We start from the raw sequence: 19,365 nt of genomic DNA on the forward strand, positions 1-19,365 counted from the left end.
GTGAAAATTGATCGTGCGACGACACTGAGACCAAGATCTTTGTCAGAGCATACAATATAATTGAAATACAGTTTATTTTATTTATTAAATGTAATATACTGTTTTTGCGAGTCACATCATTGATGATACAACAAACACTTACAACAAATTTAGTCAGTAAAATTATAGTGCTTCGAAAATTAACGCCTCGTAAATTTATTTCACACGTACGATGTTGACGATTTAAAACAAAAGTTTTAAATACGTTTTAAATAAGTTTTTAATACGTTTTATTTTTACATTAAACTGCGTTAAAATTTTAAGATGCGTTACATCCATCTGTTCCATTTACTTCTAACTTTTCTCACTTCGGTAGAAACTACGATTACGGTTGGTGAACGCATGCGAAATGACGTTCATTATACCCGCGCGTTTTTATATCGCGAGTTATCGTTCGCGTTGAGATAAACTATCTTAGCTACCTCTCATGGCGCAGCGCTCACAATGGCCGGTACGTCGCAGTCTTATGTTATTTTACTTATGTTGAATTTTATGTGTGGAATTTGCCGCGCTTATAGTTGCAGAATATTAACATATGTTTACAATCTGTGTAAACTTGCGCTACTTTGCCAGAATTTTAACAAAGCAAAACTTTTATATGAAAAAACTAGTTGGTATTTCGTTTATGGATGTTTTCGAAGTTTAATGCGTTTTAATCCGCGACGGAACCGGGATTTGTATTCCACAAGCTCCGTCCCACCACTCTCTCTCTCTCTCTCACCACGCGCGACTTAATCGATAAATTATCGAGGGATTCGTAGAACCCCAAAGGCGGGTTTGCAATTCGCGTAATTCACCGATCGCTATGCCGGTGCCGTCGCTAGAGTGTATGTACATGTATAAAAAAAAAAAAAAAAAAAAACAGAAAACTGCGCGGCTCGATGCGGCAGACAGCGCACCTGCGATTTGTTTCCTGTTTAATGTGTACGCTTTCGTGTATATACACGTGTATGTAAACGAAAGCGTGTACATACATGTATATATTTATATACATATATGAATAACAAAAAACAGAAATTTCATATTTTGATCGACGCGCTCGATCGATAGAATCGATACTTCGATCGGTGCAATTCCGACACCGCGCGCTCTCTCTCAGGAAATACGATATAGTTTGTCTTTTAGATATCGATACTGCTTTTGATTTATCGCGTTATGTAGAAAAAGGACAATGTTGTTTATTTTCACGCGTACGCGCGAGAAATGTGTGTTGTTTGAGATTTCGCAGTTACAGATTACAATTAATATGCGCGGACAATATACTTCGACCAGTTCATTGTGGAAGATACGGGAGAGAAAGGGAGATCTAATTATTTATACGAAAAATTACATCGATATAAATGTGTGCAGGAGATACGGTTCTATTTAGTACTGTCGAATTTAGCCACGCTAAACAGGACTTTGGCAGCGTTATGTGCTCATATCGTCCTTTGATACGCTGTTATTTACAACGTGGCTATGCGCAAATATCGCCAATGCTATTCCTATTTGCTCTCCGTTTGTCAATCTGCGCGAACGATGGACCATTACGTGTACCAGTTACGGCCGGCGTATTAATTGCTCAGGAATGAAATTACAATGTGATATCTCGTGAACAGTATAAACACATTTCTCGTTAATCAGATTGTAAGGACGTTTGCTGGAGTGACCGATGTTTTATCGGCTTAGAGATTATTGACGATGTATTTGTCTTGAAGTATTTGTCACTTTGTACACAACATTTGTCTCGAAAATGAACTGAAACCTAAACGCAACATGAAATATTTTTCTTAATCAAAAATTGAGTAAAACATGCGTTTTTTCGCGTCAACATGAAAATAATTAATAACTGTTGCGCAGCGTAACTGCATATTTTTTCGCAAGGTCGATTGACATCCGTGCCACGCGTATAACAATTAATTACACAAAATGTTTTTTAGACTTACCAAAAAATAATTGAGAGAATAACGAGATCTTACTGAAAGAGACACGTAACGTATAATTAATTGTTGTATACATACGACGAGAGCGAGACAATCAATTCTACATGAAATATAAATTATATAGCGAGTATTTTTTAATTTTTTTTTATCGTTCTGTTCTCAACGACGTCCGGCGCAAGATCTAATAAATTGAAGTCTGTCTTCTTGATCATTTACCTCATCCACGGAGAACGAACGGGTCACATTCTTCCTCTATATCGCCCATCGGGTGAAGACGAACAGGACTAATTTGAAAATAGAAATGACACCCCACAACCGCGTTCCAGACTCACTACCAAAGGAATCCGTTTATTACATAGCGCGCCCGTAGAGTATTGCGCGATGAGGAATGCTCGTCTTTTTAGAGCGATAATGACGATGCTCTGGATACCGGATGTCGATGGCAAAGGCAGCCGTTCGCTAAGGCAATCGCCGATGTACTTGGTGAGAGTATTATCGACAGATCCTCAACGCGCGCACAGTTTAATGAAGAAATGATGCGTTCCGAAGAGCCGATTTATCGCTTCGCACTAATTTTCACAAGTGGCTGTAATTTATCTACCGTGCATTATCAGAATCGATCGGCATTATCGTACGGCATTCGCGTAAGTGGATCGTGTACAGACCAATATCGCTCTTACCACATTGTAGGAATAACTTCATATACTGAAATAAATTTATCCGACGCAACAATCAGAATTAAAAAATATAAGAGTTTTATAATATTCGACATAATTATTAATTATAATTTTATGTAACGTAATATTCAACATAATTTTCAAATTTTATTCCCTACCCGAATGGTAATTTATTATAATAAAGTACTAAAACAATTGTGTGTGTGCGTGCGTGTGCGTGCGCGCAAATTATAGGATGTAAAACAAAACGCGTAGTTGATTCAAGACATTTGTATTATTTTTCTGTTCGTTTTCTCTTTCCAACGGAACAATTATCTTTTGCGTTGACGTGAGACCGAAAGAGAAGAAAAACTGTACATATATATAAAACTGTAATTCGATGTAGCCGACTCTATCTCATATTTTCCTCTCTGAATAATGTGTGTTTTTTGTTTTATTTCTGTCAGCAGCTCCTGCTCGTCTCTCGTTTATCGTGTCAGTCAACGTCTACGTTGACCTCTCTTTCTTTTACGAAAAAACCGCGGCGAGAAACGTTAATTAATCGATGTTTCCTGTGATTAACAATGCATCCGCATAAAACATTATCACGAGAATTTTTACCGGGAAGCTTGGCCGTTTAGATAAGATCGTGAGGAGCTTACAGATGAGTTTACTCAGTTACCGTGTGTCAAGAGGGTATAATGTATCACACTCGCTTACTTTCGGCACTTTATCATTGTACTCTCTACTGAAAATAGAAGATTCAAGATATTTCATAGGTTTAAGGCGAAACCGTGTATTTGGGGACCTTCATAGAAAATAAATCATGCGCTTTACATACTTCATCATTGCACACTTCAAAATTTATTACGTTATTTTTTCGATGACACATAAACAATATATAGAGCCGTACACGCGCGCGCGCGAACACACGCACAAAACGTACCTATACAACATTATGCAAGTAATTATTTTATTATGTGCTAAAGAATTTTAACACTCGTAAGTAAGAACTAAGAGACTTATTCTGTTAATTTTTACGCATGCGCGTTACGAACGCGAACAAAATGCGTTGCAAAGTAATACAGAAGAAGCATAAGTTATACAGAATAATATATCATTTACACTCTGACACTTGACGAGCGCTGTAATAAGACGTATTTTTCTAAAAATTAATATTTAGAATTTAAGCCGACAGCAAGTTTCACTAGATGTAATTTTCCGTTACATTATCGTTCCAAAATATTCACGAAAATTCTTTCATATGAAGATAGCACGAGCACGAAGAAGATTGAGACTAACTTGTAATCCAATTTTTATCGCTACACCGGCAATGAAACGGGGTTCTTTTACGAACAATCTCTTTTTCTCTCACTTTTTCTTGCAATTTCACCAGCGGTAAAGAAAGAATCTGAATATTCTCTCTTTATTAGATCAACTCACTAGATAGAAATATAATGATAAACGTCGCAGGTTAATAGAAACTCGGCGTTCCTTATTTCCGTCATTCTGTGTGACAAGTACTTGTAGTATTTAACAAGCATTCTGAATTCTTAAAGCGACATGTTCCTTCCGCACAGACTTCTATGAGAATCTACTTTAATTCCGCGATGTTATACGAAGGGCTAAGCACACGAAAAGCACCGCTCTTTCGAGCGCTCACTGCGATGAAATCGTTTTACATTTTGCATCAAAGAGTTACAAGCGTTTGAGAAAATCATGCATCTTATAGAAGTAAAACTGATTTTAAGAGAGAGATTTTAAGAGAACTCTTTCTCTCTCTCTCTCTCTTTCTCGTTACATACTAAGAAACATGATTTTAAAACAACTTACTTCGAGTCGATAAATATTAGAGGAAACTAACATTGTGCGCGTATACACATACATATCTACTTAGTGGTACTTCCTGTTTCTTTTATTAATACATTCCAGATATATACAAAATAATATATTTTATATATATACAGAATAGTATATTTTATTGTTATTGAACACGAGTGCACATATATTGCTTTTAATTTTCGAGGTTATTTAAGAAAACAGGATGACAATAAGCCACACTTTATCGTTAAACGCTTATCGATTTACGGTCGATCAACCGCGTTCAAGAATTACCGCAGAACTTCGTCGTAAAATAAACAGAATAGTAATTACCGAGTGAAATGGAATTCGGTTCATGGAGTTTATCTTACGGTGTAACAATGCCACGCGTCTCGTGACGGCACGTATCTACACTAGCGTTAATGCCACTCATGAATGCGTATTATCGACACTTCCAAGATAATTCAAAGGATTAGAAAGATCCGTTTTTTTTTATAATAACAGAGAGTATTACAAGTAGAAAACGGCTTATTTTATATTTAAAAAAAACAATAAGTATTTTTATTATAACTATATACTTAATGTCTATACATATATTTTTTCTAACTTGAAAGAGAGCTTACGTTGCAAGAGTAAAATCTGAGTTTAGAATTCCTTGTATCTTGGTTTATATTTAACTTAGTGTTAGACGTGGGTCAAACCGTCAGAGATGTACAAGTTTTTCAATTTATTTGTTGTATTACTTTTTCACAGATATAGCAAATATGTACAGCCGCAGATTTGCGGTTACTACTTTTTCGGTCTCACTTCTAGTTTTCGTTGGCAGTGTGCACTTTTTTCACAAGAGTAGAAAATTTAAATAGCTGTTTTTGTATAAAACCGTCTGAAAGTAGTAGTACGTATCGCGGTTTATTTAAATATTTCGAGATTATGTAAGGCATATTAGAATTAGAGATTTTATAAGTACCTACTGTATCTAGTTTAATAAAATAGTGCGCGCAATATGTGTGCAAAACAACCTGAAAGAAAACGATATGTGAAAGAAACTGTGTTCAAGTAAAATAACAATATGTAATCGTGAGAAAACGCAACTAAGATCACTGTTGTCAACAAGTTTGTAACTTACATTTAAATTATGTTATCTCATGTGACTTTTGTGTAACTTTTTATTAAAAAAACGTATAGTAAGTGTGATTTTCACATGGAAGTTGTTATTGACAAATAACAAACTGCAATAAAAAACTGCAATTTTCTGCAATTTTTTATTCTGATAATTGTAAAACATAAAACATAAATGTAAAACATAAAAACACTTATCCGTTAGAATTTATAACGTTTATTACTTTTTTTAAATATGAAATTTGTTCTTTGCATATATGTGTAAAATTAAAAAAATACTTTGTTAAAATTATTGGTTAAAATAAAATAAAATATATATCTATATATAAATTTGTTTCACAATGTAGAAATTTACGTTTATCATACATGATGTTTTAATTAAAGAATTTGTTTTAAATAAAAAAATGTAATTATTTTTAAACACATAATTTACATTGGATTTTATGTTAAATTATAATTCTCAGCTGTATTTACAGCTGTATTTACAAAAAATAAAAACAAAACTTACGTTTAAAGTCCGGCAAATCTAAATTAGAATAATGTATTTCAATATTATTATAAAAACGCTGCATAAACAAAGTTTTATAGCGATATTTCCTGTGTAAGATATGTCTCTATGAAATTCAGCATGCTGTTTCAAATGTTCGTTGCGCTCGAATGGTTTCTTCACATTCGTTAGATACATGCAATCTCAAAGTTGAATCATCTTTTTCAAATCTTTCTATAAAGAACCATCAGATAATATGGAAAAGAGAGATGTTCGAAAATATACAAGTTTACAGTAGAAATAGGCGTGCAGAGAGATTACAAAAAAAAAGTAAAATCTGCGAATTTTTATACCACACAAATCAGATATGTTAATTAAATTTACTCTATTATATAATCTTATAGTCTTTTATAATCTTATTTTTTTTTAGTTAGCTTGTTTTGCTAGGACGTTATTAATTTGCATTAATTTTCGTTGTTTCTTTCTAATATGTATTTGCAAACCGTATTGTGATAAGTCAATAGAAAGTATGCGATTAAAAAATTAAATATATTTTGGCATTGATGCAAAGGCAGAATTATATTGTAACATGTGTGGAAATCGATAAAGGAATTATCCTGAAAAGCTTTTAAATCAATTTATTGTCTCGCGTGTGTATTGCAAATATTAAAAGCGCATTTGCAATATAGCCACGATATAATATACGCGTGGATATATAGACACACAAATGATACACGCGGAATCGATATCGGCAGTTAATGGGAGTGTAATCAGTTTTGTGGTCATACAAACAGCCGTTATTCATGATGCCAAATTATTCCGCAACTGTCAGTGAGATGTTTATTGCAATATATGTATAAACACACATATAAGGCCGAGTTCAATTTTCCTATCAAATGTCATTACGCCTGTGCAACGTAACGATTTGATTAATACATTTAAGAAACAATAAGTGTCTCCCTTATTCAGATCGACGTTTGAATCGATCAATTTTACCACGAAAATCATGTTGCAGAATGTGCAACAATAATTCTGCCACACACCACTTTCATCAAGAAACTTACCAACAGCTTAATTAGACGGCTAATTTAAGATAACTGATAAGGTCACGGAAATGTGACCCCGTTCATCTAATCGTTCGGTTTTAATCAAACACACCGCGCTCAAAACCTGGCGCACCCTGCTATAACGGGCGCAAAAATTGGCTCGTTAATTTTAATTATTTCGTTCTGCGCCGGGGCGTTTACGCAAATTTCCTGCGCTTGTAATTAGTCGATAGAAAAGTTCATTTGCGCGGGGTATTATATCAAATTCACTACGTGTGCAGCGGTTTTTCCAGCCGCTCCCTCTCGAGCAAGTAGGACATTGAAAAATGCCACGTACGATAAGCTTGTACGAAAACTTTTTATTTCCACAGTGACACGTGAGATGTTTTAATAATTCATATTATCTACAACAGCGTGGAAAAGATTGTGCATTTCTCTAATTTATACAAGAAACACTATTTTCAAAAGATAAAATTCTTTAAAATACAATTTTTGTTCTGCGCGTCTTTCTGTAATAAAATGTTAATTCCTTGGATTAATAGGATTAATTTCTTTTTACAACGATTTCCAATAATTTTTTAATGTCGTGCACACAGCGCGTAACGCGATAACGCTTCAGTCGATATAAAGGTAAATAGATTTGTCATTCCGAAGGAAAAGTAATTTAAAACCTCACTGTCCTCGCGTCTCAGTGGAAATCCATACTTATCTGATGTATTTATCGAAGTAGATAGCTTAAACGAAGATTATAAGGATCGCGGTCCATTAATGTCTTCACGGAACTCTATTCAAGCTGCACCGTGTACTAGGTGCATTACTTGATTAAATTGACTTACTCTCCGCACCACGAAGCTCCATTGCAAAAGACATTGTGTTTCATTCTTCGAAACGAGCCTCCCAAACCAAGATCTTTTTGTAAGGCTACACTACTCTATATAATAGATACAATTGATTACGGAATCTTTTTTTAAACGAGTTCCTTCAAATCACGCACATCTTGAAGTTACAATTTTTACACATACTTGAAATAATTAAATTATTTACGAGTATTGTTTATATGATAATTTTGTTGCTCGCTGTGTGTGTTATAATTACATTACATAATTCAAATTATCTCTGAAATAAGATTGTTGCCTATTTCTGACACATAGTGTGCGGCGGTGGCCAAATTTTATTGATAGACCTCTGTTTACTACGAGAAATGATTTATTCGCGCAGTTAATCAATTAGTTCTTCGACATGTGGTCCGTTATAACTACGCTGCAATAACGCGATCCATAATCATCGACACAAATACTTCTTGATGTTACGGTTGATTAAGCAAATAGAATTATTAATGCTCAGTCTATTATATCGACGTGGAACAACCAAACAATTAACAACCACACTCAATATAATTGTGCGTGCGCGCGCGCGCGAGTGATAATTACTACACATCTCATCAGTAATTCTGCAATCTCGTTTCGCTAAAAATGTAATCTCTCGAAAAACGATCTTTTATGCGCGCGAGTACAAAATACCGAATATATTGAATGTGCTGGCCCATTGTTTCGCGCGGTCTATTGTTCGGTGTTATTTGTAGTAAATTAATATTTAAGTGATATTATATCACACACACGGCAGATAATGATAACGAATGCGCTGCGTTAATTTGTACTTATCGCGTTTGCGATCTCTCGCCGTGTTTTCAAGACTTCGTGTGTTTACGTTCCAGCACGCTTAGTTCGCATTTACCGACTATCTCTCGAAGTAAACCGAACGAGTTTGACAGTACGCGCTTTTCAAGCGCGGCCGACCACTTGATTACCTTTTGCAAATCGATCTTTTCGTATTAGCTTTGCCAATTTGCTCGCTTCGAAGGCAATTCCAAAGGATAAAATATAAAATTTACCGTAAAAAAAAAAGAGATATCAGAGAACGCGCATAATTAACAGACGCGTCTCTCTCGTCGTCAATATTTCATGTGCGCAAGTCGCACGAAACGAATGGAATGAGTTGTACGTTTACAAGGAAAATTACTGCGGAAACACATGCGGTTTGTAACCAATCGAAATGATTGGCTTTGCGAGAACGATTCGCATATAAAATAGTCCGTTTAACACCGCTCCGTAACCAGATATACACACCATCATTTCGTTCGGCCGTCGCGCAGTTTCGAATTTCAGCGGGTTTGGTGACGCAACGCGCAGAAAAAAAAAAGTTGATTTGTATTTTCATTTACGCGAAGCACGCCGCGGCGTTTTGAACGGAACTCTTTCGATTCGAAAATTGAACTTCGAAACCTTGATGGATTTGCGTTGCATGTTTTAATTCCCGTACATGATTCCACCATTTTTAGGAAACGATATATACGCGCAGGCGCGCTTTCCGCATCGGCGCGAACACACGATCGCCCCGGAAAACGGATTATCCCGGATTATATCGGAATTTGGTAAGCTTTCTTTCGGCAACGCCAAAAATTAAAGCTGCTCTTTCTTTTTTTTTTGTCAGGTGTCACGCGCGCGCAAAAAAAAAAGAAAACGAACAAAGACGATTACATATTATTTACAAAACAAATTTATTTTCGTGTCATATGTACATACGTGAGATGGATTTTAGAGCATTATCGTTCGTCAAAAGTTCGCGCGTGAAAAACAACGAACAACGGTTTCCCGTTACGCTCTCGTGTGAAGAAATTCAGTTTTCCCCTTCGTTTGCGGATTCACAAGCGGTTCACGATTTTCGAAGAAAAGCACACCGCAAAAACACACACACCGATTTCACCGTCGACGCGTATTTCGCGAAGAATGACGCGCGCGCGTTTTACACCCGTTAAACGTGGCGTTTCTGTTCCGCTTATAGAGCGTAAAAGGCTATGCTTTCGAGTGCGACATTGGGGTGTCGCACAACAGAGCGTTAGATAAATCAAGAGCAGAGGTTGCGCCGGGAAACACGTAGAACGTGCGGCGCAGGTTTCATTGTCCTACTTGTCACGTTTATAAGTACACGTATGCTTCTCCGTATGCGCGTAGCTACGGAGAATCGTACGGTTAGATGCCTTTCCTCTTTGTGTATGTGTTGCCGGCTCGTCTAGCCAGATCCCAACTAATTTATACCCTACTGCATTAATATGCGCATTATTCTATGAGGAAGAGACGGGCACAGACGCGCCCGTCGGTGCGCGCGACGCGGGGTGCACTCTCACCCATTTACATACACACGCATATATTCCACTCGGTCCACCGAATAATTACTTGCTTTATACATCTTAAAGCATTGACTGACTATTTTAATGAAGGAAACTTGGGCCAGACGGAGAAGAGAGAGAGAGGCAAAGCGCGAACATGCTCCCGGAACGTCGATAGGGGTGAAGCAAACGCATCGCGATGGTTATAAGTTCGATTATTATGCGTAGTCACGCAAATCAACCGGAAATGTCTTCCTATCGCCGTTTATGTTTGCGATTTAAGTCTCCTATTACACACACATGTGTAACATTCATGCATGTAATAATAATAATATGTTCGCGCGCGCATTCCTATCGATTGTCGCGATGCGCCGGAAGGATGCTTCATATCAAGCGGTTTTCAAGTGGGTCGAATGACTTGTTAGTTAACACGAGTTTATCGCGCCGATTGTTAATTTGCTCGGGAGTTATCGGACACACAGAGAGAGAGAGAGAGAGAGAGAGAGAGAGAGAGAAAGATAGAGATTGTAAAAAGAGGTGAAATGAAAGCGACATAAAATAACGCTCTCGTTCATTGCGAATCGAACGACAGAAATCGCATATAAATCGTCGTGAGTTTGCGGTAACGCGTTATGTTTTATCGTGAACACTCAATTCTATCAACGTTGTCTGCTCGTGTTTTCGCGCGGCAATAAAATCGAGAAAAATGGAGAGAGAGTCTCCCATTTGACGAGTTTGACGTGATTATTGGAGGTTTTTCTTGTCGCTTTTTATATTAAAAAAAAAAAAAAAGAAAAAAACAGCGAGACTTTACTTTTTGCGAAAATTAAATCCATCTTGTTTTCGCGCTCTATTACTTTTGAATTTGCCGGCACAAACCTGATTTTCTACGCGTATTTCTCGCTTTCAGCGGGACGCGCATCTGTGCGGCTGTTTCCATGCATACGAAGAAGAACACACGCAGCGCCTCGCGCGCGGTCGTGACACGATCGAGACCCGTCTTTTCTGAATTTACCCGTTCAATTGAATTTCACGCTTTGTTGCCCCCCGCGAGCGGCCATTGTGTCAGACTCGTGACCCAAATTATTCCTACCTTCTCGAAATACGGACCGCGCATAGTTTCCACCGCGACCGGAGACTAAATATCCCGCACTCCTACAATTGTGTCAAATCGAAAGGAGAGAGCATCCTTTCTCATGTAACTTGACCCACTTTACTCCAAGATCTCGTAGATTCACTTACAGTTGGAGTGATTTATCGCCACTTTTACGATTACTGTACTGGCCATTGCATCGGGTGCTCCCCATCACTTTTCGTCACACACGGTTATATGCGCATTTTTCTCCGCATCTCGCTCGATTTTATTAACATTCAAAACGCTCTACGTTTTCGCCCTTTCTTCGTTACTAGTCGTTCTTTGTACGTGTGATTGACAGAAGAACTTAAAAAAAACAAGTTTTTCTTAGTATTTTGTTTCTTTTATATTTTGTAAAAACAAAATTATTTTTCTAAACTTTAACTTTCTATATAAAAACTCTTGTGAAAATTAGTATCACGAAGAAGCTGTGAGAAATATGAGTTTTCTAGATATTTGATGCAAGTACATTTGACAAAGCTTATTCGATGCAAAAATCTCATATAAGTAGACTGGTTCTTAGCGAGTGAACATCGCATCATCGGTGATTTATGTATTTATCTCTGTCATTGATATTTATTATCGCGTCTCTTGATTTATCAAGGTAATACCAGATTTTCCGTCGTCGATATCGGGCCATTTATTAATAAGCAAAAAAGAAAAGCAAGAAAACATTGTGAGCGAAGAGATGACAAGAGCTATTAAATTTTCACGCGTACATTTTTTTTTTATTGTTGCACGTATACAAACAGTTTGTATTAAAAAATCAGGACGAAAGATAAAAAATCGGAACTGTCTTGCTGTCTTGATAAAATCGGTACGGATCATCTAAGATTTATTCCAAAATCCATTATTACACACATTATTCGCTACATTGTAATGTTACAGAAAATGTCAAGCATGTTCAATGTTTCTCAATAATGTATATACTGCGCATAGTAAACACAGGAATTTCAGCAAAATTATATTCGCGAGATAAAGCGATCGAAATATACATTGTTGCGAACAATGCGATATGCACATTTTCGTCACACTTACAAAGGGAAAGCGATAGATCGTCGTATTGTTTTGCCACCGACGAATATAAGATTGAGACATTCTAAAAACTTACGTCCCGAACAAATAGCGTCATTCACTATTAGATCATGATTGTCTGCGCGACTTCGCACGATTACTGATCCAATGAAAGATGTAAGAATCGTTGTTGAATGTTTTGTTGAAGTTATTTCAAAATCTCAGTGTTATACTTGTTGCCGAAATGACAATTGTTTTTTGTAATTGTTGATTTAATAATCGCATCTTAAAAATAAAAAAATTGTTGAGCATAATACAAGTTGATTATAAAATATCGAACAATGAAGAATGCAAAACCCGCTGAAAAAAATGCCATTAAAATTCTGTATTCTGTAATGAAATTACAGTTACGTATCTCTTCTCGACTTGTACGGCGAACAATAGGGGATGATCATTATCAACAGCCGAGCGCAAGTCAGGCGCGTAATAAATATTTGAGTTCATATCTCTCTTGTGCTCGAGCAAACGTGTGATTATTATGTTCAACAAGCAGAGAAAGAGAGAGAGAGCGAGAGAGAACACGCTTGATAACAAAATCGGCGAGAGGAATTTTCTGTAATGGAAAATTCAACGTCGTTAAAATAGAAATCATCGCTTGCAAAGTGTCTTCCGTTCCGACTCACTTCGCTGTAAAATTTATCTCTATGATATAATTAAGTGGCAGCGGTAATCGTGTTATGCACGGTATCAAGTCTGCGTGTGTACGTGTGTGTGTGAGCGCGTATGTACATACGTACATGTATATGTACATACTCACGGCACGGGCAACGTTGTAAAAATAAAATGCTCTCTCTCTGAGAGCAAGCGCGCGTCGCGTGCAACTGCATTTCCGCCTTTATACCTGTCTCGCAGTTCGCAACGGATAACATTGGACTCGCTAGCGTTTGCTGTGATGCTCGAAAGGAATTAATTATAGTGTTGCGTCAGTTGAACGCGCGTATTCTCATGTGCAATTCCGTCGTATAAGAGAACGTTACTTAAGGGACATTCATTAAAGATCATAGAGATATTGGACTTTTTTAGGTAACTTGGAAAAATATGGCACACAGAAACTATACACGCGTTTCTCGGTTTTTGTATCAATTACGCACGGCACGTGATCTTGTTCCCACGATTGATAATTGAATGGCAGCGAATATCCGCCTCTTGTTACTTTTCCCGAGATAAAAGACGGAACGCAAGTTCCCCTAAATGCGAAACATAATTAGAGACTAGAAGCGAACGGAAGAAACATTGGGGAGACCGAATCGATAGCACAAAGCGAGATTTCTCTTAATGAGACCATTATTTTTTGCTATACACTCTATTCCTAACAATTAGTAATTACTATAGTCATTACCGAATGGAGAAGAAATTTCTTTGGGTGTTGACTTTCCACCTATGTTCATGATTGACCGTCTTTTCCTTCGATTTAATTAAGATGACATTGATTTAGGCTCCCGCTTACGACACCAACACAATAGGTGTTTCAAAATTAATGTCTGTGGGCGGTCTCGGATACACGCGAGAAATTAAATTTTAACGTCGCTTACGCGTGGAATATAACCAACATATGACTAAAGTCACGTGACATTACATTAGTTACGTGTCTTTAAAAACGTGACTAAAGTAAAGTCACGTGACAGAGAAGAAAGGAAAAACAACATGTGACTAAATTCACGTGACTTTACTGTAGACACGTGTCTCTAAAAACGTGACTAAAGTAAGGTCACGTGACAGAGAAAAAAGGAAAAACAACACGATGATTAAACTAATTAACTATTAATTGATACCAATAATATTATTAAAGATTGTTGTAACGGTTGCCGATAAAAAATCGTAAATCAAAAACGTAATATAGACTCCTTATACAATTAACAAATACATTTGTTGATACTGACCATGTCAAGATCGGTACAACACGACTAATGTGTGTTTACAGCTTGTGTTCTCTTCGTTTAATCAAGATACAAAAAAAAAAACACATTTGAACGTCATCGAAGATATCGATTATTGTTAGACATCGCGGCGAGATAATCCCTCGAAGACCAATATTTCTCGAAGTACAGAAACTTTTCTACTTCCACATGTCGACGAGCGTCGCGGCGCGTTTCACTCTATCGCATCTTAAGACATACTTTAGAGTGATATCCGCACTTTGATCCTCCGCTCTGCGCTCTCTATCATATCCAATATGCGGCTCGTCGAACTCGCCCCCGGGACACGAGTTTTATAAGTGTTCTCTTTTTTCTTCAGCAAACAATCTTTTGCAACGCGTCCTGCCTTCTTCTCTCTCTTTCTCTCTCTTTCTTGTTTCCTCTCTCTCTCAATTCTTTATGAAGAAACTGGCTCCGATATCGAGGCACCTGTTGGCTGATAACTACAAGGGGAGAAAACTGCACAGCGCGATGAGATTATTAATTGAAGGTAATGAGGAAAATGCGATTCGGAAGTTGGCGAGTTATATCGATCCACCCATCTCGGAACAATGGCATCTCATTTTTCTTTTATTTTTTTCTCGCGTGCCAAAACGTCGGAAATCTTTCGTATCAATTCGATGCAATAATTGCGACGTCGCGTAAAGAATTAAATCGACCTATCAACCCACAATGCTTTTTTCTTCTTCAAAAAGTTTGAAGTTATTACATAAATATGTAAAATCTATGTAAAGCTTGGCACGTGTTCAACGAACAGATTTTTTTTTAATTTACAAGAAAACTTTGTTTCACTTTTCAGAGACCGTTGTTTCACTTTTCTTTTAACCTTCAGAGTCAAACTAAATTTTACACGTTAAAAAGGAAAAAAAGTTAACTTCCTGCAGATTCGCGCTCTCGTTAGAGATTAAAGAATTAAGTTTTTTTTTGTTTTTTGTTTTTTTTTAAGTAACAGTCTTAGAATTTTTGTGCAGATACAAACTAGCTGAAAGCACGATTTAGTGAGTTTTTCAGGCATCGATGCGCGCAACACATTTTTTTCCCCTACGCCGAAGAGCGTTTTTTTTTTTTTTTAGCGATCCGCGCACCGGTTGGTCGTTCTGTTAAGCTTCCCGCATATTTATCCGCGAACCTTTTTAAATCGAGCGACCCACGAGACAGGCCGCGCTTCCCACGGTACGGTTAATGAAAAACTAACATCCCGCGAGAATAAGGTGATACGGAATAACCGTGCTAAAAAGCTTGTCTTTTGCCCCGCATGAAGAGCGGCGCACTTATTCACCCAAACGCTAATCGCATACGACAAGACGCGGCCGTCGGTGGTGGTTTTTTCTCCAATTTATACTCGCTCGCAAATGGTTAAAAGTCTGATTTCTCCATTTTCGTTTTTTTTTTATGTGTCTCGTGTAGTTGTTGTCTCGGTAGAAAACGTGCGCGACGCGCCACTACGTGACATTGACGTTACAATTAAACGTACATTGTTGCCTGTAAACCAAGGCGAATGAACGAGCCGAGGTGTTATATCGTGTGTTTTCGTAATTTATGACTTCCCTGCGGGAAATCTTTAGCGTGTAGCAGAGACACGGTTCTAATTAGAAGGCGCCGGTAAATGAACAGGTTTAACGAACGAGTTCGGCTCGCAAACGTAGAAGAATGCACGAGGTGAAGGTTTCAACGCGCTGCGCTCTGTCTGACGCGTCGCGCGCATAAAAATATACACGTTTCATCATAGAAATATATTATGGTGTAATGTTTTGCCAGTATGTAACAAAAAAACAAAAAAAAAACCACCGCGATGTACGCAAGAAAAACGTGAGAGAAGTTGCAGAGTCGCTCGTTAGCTAACTAATATGCTGTTTCCGACGATTTGTGCAAAAGCCGCGACTTGGGAATGAACTAAACAGCGTGTGCATTAATTGGCTGGCTTTCATACTCCAGTTGATTTTACTTACACTCTGATTTTTAAAGAAAAGCAGAAAAGGATGAGGAAAGAAAGAGAGAGAGAGAGAGAAAGAAAAAAGAAAGATTAAAGAAATTATCAAAAGATGAGGCACGTGAAAATATCTGAATTATCTTGTCCGAAATCGAGATAATTTTCTTATTTTCTTAATTACCGTAAGATAATGAAGCTATTTCAGATTAAAAATCTGAAAATGTTGAAAGTTGTCTTTATAGAAAGAGATTTAGAATATAAAATATAATCAAAGAATTGAATATAGAGAGATTGACTTAATTAAACCTTAATTAATATTCTTTTTTAGCAACGCGATATAAGTGTAACAAAAATACCAACCCATTAGTCAATATTTGTCTCGGTTGATGTTGTTCGGTTATTCTGTTTTTTTTTTATGAACACAAAAGTGTGCTCGCTCCAGATGTTGCCCGACATGAATACTCGTCGAAGCTAAAATAAAAAGTTCATACATTGTCTGTCCGCGTTACTTTGTCACGTGGAAGCGTTTGATACTGTAGCAGCGGTAATCGAGAAACACTGAACACCTGATTCTCACTTTCACCCTACTTGGGTGACAACTAAACGAGCGAATGTAAAACTGAAATTTTCCACCAGCAGCGTTATTACACTCACGCGATTTTGTCACCGTGTTAAATAAAGTATCTCGTAAAAGTGTCGCGTATTTTATTAATAGGTAAACGCAAGAGCAGACGTACGAACAAACGTACGAACTTTTACACATCAGATCTCTAATAACATTTCACCGTGATTTTTCTTCCCCTTCCACAAGACTCCGTGTTTTTTCATTTTATTATAGTTGCGGTAATGAATAAGATACTTATTTTTCGATGCATAAAAATTGCGATGTTCCCCGTCCGCTTTTTAAATGTTTAAACTACGTATTTTTCACTCCCGCGCATATTTCGAAAGTTTGAACGTGTAAACGCCAAACTTTCTGTTTGGTTAATAGAAAAAAAAATTGAGGGACGAACTGAAAACAATTAAATGCATTGTAGTCCATCGGACCCACGCTTCGATTGTATCACGGGGTATGGATATCTAGGGTTAAACACAAAGGGGTTTCTCTTTGGTCTCGAGCCCTTTAGCTTTGTATTCTGCAGGGTCGTAATACAGGGACATCGTGAATTAATCTTCACGATTGCGCTCTCTATTGTCTTATCTACGTGGAGCAATGTCGAATGTGAAACGTTGATTTTGATCTTTCCTCGATTCAACTACATATATCAAACCGAAATCGGTATTGTTTTCGGAATATTGCCAATATCGTTGGTACAGAAAGAGAAGTATACTTTCGTTCAATATTTGATTCCGGAAAAATATGCAGATACAAATTTGTTTCACAAAAGACCTAAAAAGCGAGTTAATTAAACGTTTAACAGTTTTGCAAACTTGAAAATGTGTAAGTTTTTATTAGCAATATAGTAAAAATGTTTATATTTCCATTTGTTAACAATATTTATAAAGTAATTTATTCAAAATTAGAGACAAACTTTTATTTTCAAAAATTTTATTTTATTTCAAAATTAGAGAAAATTTTATTTTATTACTTGTCAGAAAAAATGACATCGTGCGTTTTTCTTTATTTTAGAATTTTTATTTTAGAAAGAGATTTGCTTTATATTGGAAATGTGTCACAATATTTATGTGATTTTTCTTATTATCTCAGATTATATTATAGACAGGAAAACAAAATTATAAGAGCAACGCTCTGTAAATTACATTCACTCCCTTTTTTTTTCGCAATGATGATTGGTTCTTTTTGCAGTTTGCTTTACATAGCAAACTGAGCTGCTGTCAAATATGTAGTTTTGTCAATTCAGGGTTAAAACAGGTTAAATCAATACTGCTCGCGCGCGCGTAGAAAAGTGCGGTCAGATGCGCTGTAAAATGTGTAAAATGTCAAAATATGTTCAAAGAGAGAAAAGAAACTAGAAATGTATTAGCTAGATAATACACATGCAGTCTTTTTTTTGCAAATTTATCTTAGATAATACACAAAGCTTTACGTCTTTGGAAAATATAAATTTGGAAAGCGTTTGCGAAAGTCTGTTTATTTTCGTGTTTATACACGTATGCGCATACATTTCCGTATACGACACGAATGCGTGCGCACTGTATGCGCTATAGCTTCATTGTCTATACTCTTTGATCGTGCGTCGGTTGGTTGCGACGAGGAAGATGAGGGACTGATTACCCGACCTTACCAGTTGGCAGTGGATAAACGAACAGAAGGGGAAAAATGAACAAAGACTTTGAGTTGCCGCCGTAAATGAACAACAAGCAGAACAACACGCCTGAGAAAAAAAGTCCAGCATATGTGAACAAATTCGATATCTGGTTACAAATAATTATAGATGTGCTTATATATAAAATTGAGACGATCTCATATATAGTTCCATATAATTGCACATAGCCAGATATAAAATTTGTCCATAAAGAAATTATTTTTCACGGGTGCGTGACTGTCGGAATGGGAAGCTCCGGACGGCGAACCTTATCTTGAGCAATCTTCGCGAGCGGACCGAAGAATTTAATGGCGGTTACAACATAGATTTTATGTCTAGATAGCAGTGGCACAAAAATAATTGGACAATAAACTTGGTACTAAAATCTGCGGTGAGGTTCACTTGTTAAAGGCTTGAAACGTCGAGTTCAATTTGGACCCATGATGCGCAGAGCGAGCAATATTTCGCTTATCTGTGTAGTTTTAAACATGATTTCCACTCGCGTTAAATAACGTCTACAATATATATGGAAAAAAAAGAATCACGCGTAAAATGAAACAAAATTACGATAAACAAAAATATTAGTGTAAGAGAGCAAAGTGTAAAATTTGTGGAAAATATAAAAATCTGTTGTTTTTTTGCGTGTGCATTGGCCGAAAGTAATATTATCATAACGACGTATTTTATGTTTTAATGTGAAATGAGTTCGCACCACTACAAAAAAAAATTATATAACGAAATGACTCGTGTGTAACAATTTCATGCCGAGCAATGTACCGTTAAGGCA

The sequence above is a fragment of the Pseudomyrmex gracilis genome, unplaced genomic scaffold (assembly GCF_002006095.1).
Source record: "Pseudomyrmex gracilis isolate BER0280 unplaced genomic scaffold, ASM200609v1 scaffold_32, whole genome shotgun sequence".
Classification (NCBI taxonomy): Eukaryota; Metazoa; Arthropoda; class Insecta; order Hymenoptera; family Formicidae; genus Pseudomyrmex; species Pseudomyrmex gracilis.